This window comes from Paramormyrops kingsleyae, chromosome 12, assembly GCF_048594095.1.
Source record: "Paramormyrops kingsleyae isolate MSU_618 chromosome 12, PKINGS_0.4, whole genome shotgun sequence".
NCBI lineage: Eukaryota > Metazoa > Chordata > Actinopteri > Osteoglossiformes > Mormyridae > Paramormyrops > Paramormyrops kingsleyae.
Window position 1 is genome coordinate 13,522,986 of NC_132808.1, and position 6,000 is coordinate 13,528,985.

Below are 6,000 nucleotides of genomic sequence, written 5' to 3' on the forward strand. Positions count from 1 at the left end.
AAGGCGATTTGTAATTTTATGCAGTTTGTATTATAATCAGTTACTTGTAACAGACTGACATATAACTGAATTCTCAGTAAAGATGAATTCCTTTGCAGCACTTTACAGTTTGACACAACAAACAGCATGTTCACTAGTGAGACTTTGCCAAGATGTGTAAGACAGTTATGGGGTGATTATGCAGGAATAAAAGACAAACCATGGTTTCATTTTGCTCTCTCACTCTTCATGGCCTGACACTCTGTTATATGTCATCTAGTGTTTCCTGTGTGGGCTGCCAGTCACCTCATACCTCCAGGGCCAAACGTATTCAATGAAGGAACAGCTGTTCTATACTCTGGGGCAAAATGGTTCATGGTTTTAACAAGAAATTAGTGGTCAGGATATTAGACAAAAACAAGCAAATAGATAAAACAACTTAGTTTACTGGCAATTGATGGAACAGAAACTGTCAAGAAGGTACAGTGGGAGTTTTAATGTGCAATATGTCCTGATATTACTCAAGCTGTATTGGCAGAGAATAGATTTATGGTGCATTTGCCATTTCTTATGGCCCTATAGTGTAGTGTTTCTCAAACGAGTCATTGGGGACCCCTAGACGGACCATGTTTTTGCTTCCTCCCAGGTCTCAGTGAATTGGGAGAGAGAAAAAAAACTATATTGTCTGGGGGTCCCCGAGGACTGGTTTGAGAAACACTGCATAGTGTATGTCACATGCTGAACACTATCTTTCACATGCCAAAATAACTGACCTACTGCTTTCAGGTTGATACCAAGAATGACCAGGAGAGGGGGCCCTTGCTTTCTTGCATATACCATATGTAGGCCTCCATCCATTCATCTTCCAGCTGCTTTTTCTGGCCAGGGTGGTGGGGATGTTTTACTTAGTTTAAATTCATCAGCTAATAATTAATGTAAGTACAGAAAATGTTCTAAATGCCAATCACAAGTATACAACACAGACTAGTCCCTCTGTTCATCTTTTCCATGTACAGAGCAAGAGAGTCAAACGCTGTAATATTTACAACTACTGTCTATTCATGAACATAATCTCATTAATCCTGTCTAGTTATAACACAGATAAAACCAGCTTTAGTCAAAGAGTATGTTTTACTGAAACAAAAACCTCAAGGTCAAAGGAACAAACACATTAATACACTACATCACATTCCCCCCACTAGAAGGACGTTCATTAATACACTACATCACATTCCCCCCACTAGAAGGACGCTCATTATTACACTGCATCACATTTTCTTGCTCCAAAGGGCAAATTGTTTGCTTATAAGTAGGATAGCTGGATATATAGGATATATTCTTTGGTATACAGAGAAATTTGATCAGTCACTATTATTCTGACTGGGATCCCTCAGAAGAGTATTAAAATATGACTGTGGATGGTTTGAACCAGAATTAAGAGGAAGTAAATTCATTTGGACTCTGCTAATTATAGCTTAGTTAGAATGTTACTTACCACACACAGCCAGGTGGCTCTATATGGTTTGACAAACAACCAATAGCAAACATGCATTGCAGCCAGTGTAAATACCTTATAGGTCATGCTCAGAATGCATGTGATGTCAGTCCCAGCAAATTCTGCTCCTCTGTCTTATATGTGGTCAGTCTATTTCAGGTGCATTAAGTTCTAAATGTTTATTCTTTCATTTTTCATCCACCCCCCGCCACCTACAGACACACAGCCCCTATAAATGGACGTGGTTCGACTCTGTTGGTCTCAGTTTAGCTGTAGAAGCGACGCTGATCTTCACAAACGTCCAGTGGAATCATGAAGCCCCATCAGATCTCTGCCTTCTTCCTCCTGGTGACAGTGCTGCTGTCCTCCACTCTGGCTCAAAGTAAGTCTGCAGCATCTCACAGCTTTTATCAGGACTTTGTCAGTACTTCTGTGCATTTTCAAGTGTCTTTCATATGAAATATGAGGTTTCAGACTCAATTGTAAGATGTAAACAGTGGTGTAGGAAGGAGTGTAACACTGGGGGGAGCAAATTTGCCCTACCAGTGGGGGGGGGGGGGCATATATATCTTGACATGGGAATGAACACTCATGTAATAGTTACTTTGTGAAAGGATGGGATGTAAGGAATATTTCTAAATAATATTAAAATAATACAGATTTCATCATTCAAAATAAGACTAACAGTGTTGACGGTACAGTTTAACAACTAAAACTAACTGATCCATATTGTGATGGCCAGATGGTCAGTATTTGAGATTTTAATGATTCAAAGGTTACTGATCTAATTGTGTGACATGAATCCAGTTCTGACTTTGCATTTTTCATGTATATATTCAGAGTGGCTGTATATATTTTTTGTATGTAGACTGTATATACATTTTCTGTTCTTCATATCTATCCAGATGCCAAAACACCAGAAAAATGTTGTTTTCCATATTTTCCTGGAAGACTGAGGATGGAGCTCATAAGTAGATATGAAGAGACAAGAACGGACTGCCCTAAACCTGGAATTATGTAAATATTTACTCTTTTTATGTATCCTTTGAAACTAAATTTTGTGATTTAAAGTTTGTCACATGCAAAATATAACAGAATTGACTTGTAGTTTATGGTAAGATGTATATGGAGAAGGATTCTAACAAGTGACCAGCAGACCCATGTCATTTTATTTTTCATTTTCAGACTTCACACCAAAAAGGGCAATGAAGTGTGTGTCGATCCCGGAGCTCGCTGGGTTCAGGGGGTGAAGAAAAGGCTGGACCAGAACTTCTTTCAGTAATGCCTCCTTCCTGCCTGACAAAATATGAAGAACAATTTTATGAAATTACGCTTTTTATTCCCCTGTAGCATTATTTCCTATCATCGTCCAAATCAAACTTTTGCTGCATTTTTGTACTTTAGTAACTATATATTATAATTTTTGAAAACAGTAGTTCAATTCTTCTGTAACTTTATTTCCTGTCATCTTCCAAATCATATACACTTTAACTGCCTTTTACATTTTAATATCTAAAGTTTTATTTAACCAGTAGTTTGAATTGCACATGTACTGTTTTGCATGCCTGTTACATAATAAATACTACTGAGAGGTTATGGTGGCTGACTCAGGCTTTTCATTTATATCATTTCATTTACAAAACAATATTCTTCTGGCTGGTGAGCATCTTAAAGGTACAGTACAATTAGAGAAACATACAATGTAAGAATGAGTAATATAAGTATGTGCATTCTCTATATATGTAAGCATAGACATATAAATCCATCACAGTAGCCATGCTAACCCCAGGCCACTGTCAAAAGCGCCTACAATGAACACACAAGCAATGGAACAGGACCTAGGATCAGTAGAATAGGTCACCTGGTTGGTGAATCCCGTTTTCAGTTGCCTCATGGGTATATCAATCATCTGTGGGATGCGTTGGACTAACAAGTTCGATCAGCCTCTCTGCCCTATACACAGCTGAGCTCAGTGTACTCTGTGTCATGATGTATTTTTATATAAATATGCACAATCACTTAACCCAATTTGTTCACAGCTATTTACGTCTTGACGAATGGTGTTACAGCAGCTCATGACGCAGAAAGGACAATCCATGTAACGGCTCTTCAGACAAAGGGGTTTTATTAATAACAAATATATAAAAGGGTAAGTGGAAAACAAAGGTACAGACAGGAAGTAACAAAAATAGAAACTGACATAGATCAGTATGAGAGATGATCTTTATCCAAGATGGCAAAACAGCGACGAAATCACCCAGATGGGACAAACCGTGGTTGTGAAGCCTGCCGACAAGTAGCTGAGGTGGAGTTGTGGAGGCAGGTGTAGCAGTCGGGCAATTGGGGTCAGGCGGCAGAGAACAAAGGCGATGAATCGGGTCGGGTAACTGGGCATGGGTCAGCTTCGGTCGTAGATGGGGGGAGGCGAAGATTGGAATCCTGTCGACGGGCAAGGGTCGTGCAAACGGCTTCAGGCTTTGACAGGCTAGGCAGGTATCGGGGTCTAAGAAACAAAGCAGATGTTGGTACACAGAAGGGTAAACTTGGAAGAAAATGCTCAAACTCATGCAACACCATGAAGATCTCGCTACAGGCAGGTGAGCCTGACCTCCCCATATAGGTGTCTGACTCGGAGGGAGAGAAGGAGCAGCTGGGAAGGGTGTGGCTCCAAAGCAGAGCTGCCTGGACAATCATGGAGGTCGGGTTCTCCCAGTCAGGCATAAACGAATGACAGGGATTCCCCAGGGGGCGTGACCGCAGTGATGCAGGTGGGATGCCTCTGGGCTGATCCTTAACAGGCAACATGAGGGATCAAAAATGAGCAGATTTAAAAAAAAAAAAAAAACAGGACTAACTAAAGTATAACTAATATGAAGCAAATCTAACACCAAAAGACATCTAGGAGGACACGTAGGGACTGGAAATAGTATAATCACACACAGACCCAAAGGAGATTCAGAACACACAGAAGCACAACACTAAAAACAAGCAAAATCAAACAAACATCGCCAGTGTTCACTACATTGATGCTTCTTTCATCATCAAACTCATCATGCTCATAACAGAAGGAGCAGCTGCTTTCTCAGACAAACCCAGCAGCAGGTAATACATGTATTTATATTAAGAAGCGCATTCGTAAGGTGATATCTGTGTCTGCCAGGTATTTGCCAGCGTAACAAACATAGCACACAGGAACATGAACATTCTAACACAATGACCAACTAAGGAACATAAATACACAAACCAAACCAGGCAATGAAGCAGGAGGAGTGAGACATGGAACATTTAACCAATCAGGGAGGGTGCAGGACAAGGAGCAATCAGGTAGAATAATCATGATGGACAGGGAAACAGGGGGGTCAAATAAACTTAATCAAGGAACCAAGAGACCAACAGGGAAGCTATGAAACAGAAGAATATAACAAAGACAAGTAATATATAATCACAAACACAGAGACCTAGTAAAACCACAAACAGAATACAAACCAAAAACTAGGACCAAGAAAACTGAAATATAAAATAAACACAGGGAACAAAATCCAATAATTACAAATAAGTAGGAAGCTGGTCCATGACCAAAGGGTTTGTAGCCATGCACTCAGCCCATAGAGTTACACAGCAGTCTGAGGGGGCTGGGAAAACACTAAGGGCTTGTAGGACACAGGGAGGACAGGATGGCCAGTGACACCTGCTGGCCAAATGGGGGCAGACATGAAAGGTTGAGGAGGACAGGTGCTGACCCTGACAAATTGATAGTAGAACTAATAAAGGTTTGTACCTGTTCAACTTACAGGTTGGTAACCTGCATCTCCTGCCTGAAAGCATCAGCTTATACTCCTTATGAACAATGACAACAGTATCACTGATTATTTTAAGGCCCTGTCTCCTCCTCCTCCATGGATGAATTATTAATATCTCCACCAATATGTTTTGAAATTAATAAAATTGTAATTAATTATTATTTAATGCTGATTATTAACCAATTGTTATGCCGAATGGTCGGCTCCTCCAAACTCAATTGCAGTATCCACGTGAGTCTGTTAATGTGAGACTTAAATGGGATTCACTAATTACCAGTATCGCTTAGTAACCTGGGTTAGAAGGCTCGTCCAGCGAGCTGCATCACCAGGTAATGTAAACGATTGGTAGCGAAGTTCGACTCACGGCCGATGAGAGAGATATTTCAGGCGAGTTTGAGGTTTCAGAGCGTGTAGCAAGACCGCACAGAGGCAGGGACTATTGTGAGCAGTCTGAAGTTGTGTAAAAGACATGCATTTATTCCTAACACTACAACTAACATAAGACTAACATTACACTTAACACAAACAACAAACATGAAATAACGGAATAGAAACAAGCAATGTAATTATGGAAATGCAGTGACCCGATTTAAATGAGTAACCTTAAAAGGGAAATACTGTTCTGCAAAGCAAGCACAGTTTGTGGAAACACGACCCTAAAGTCATATAGCAGGTTAACAGAACAGCTTAGGATGTTAGAATAAGAGGAAGTTGGTTTACTTGGTT

The 6,000-nt window shown here is 40.2% G+C and overlaps 1 long non-coding RNA gene across 1 annotated transcript; it reads left to right on the top strand.

The window, feature by feature from the left end:
• Positions 1-1,584: 1,584 nt before the first annotated feature.
• LOC140593516 (uncharacterized) lies at positions 1,585-3,070 on the top strand. Its single transcript, XR_011993916.1, has 3 exons — positions 1,585-1,856; positions 2,380-2,491; positions 2,660-3,070. It is a non-coding gene; the product is annotated as an uncharacterized lncRNA (long non-coding RNA).
• Positions 3,071-6,000: the final 2,930 nt, after the last annotated feature.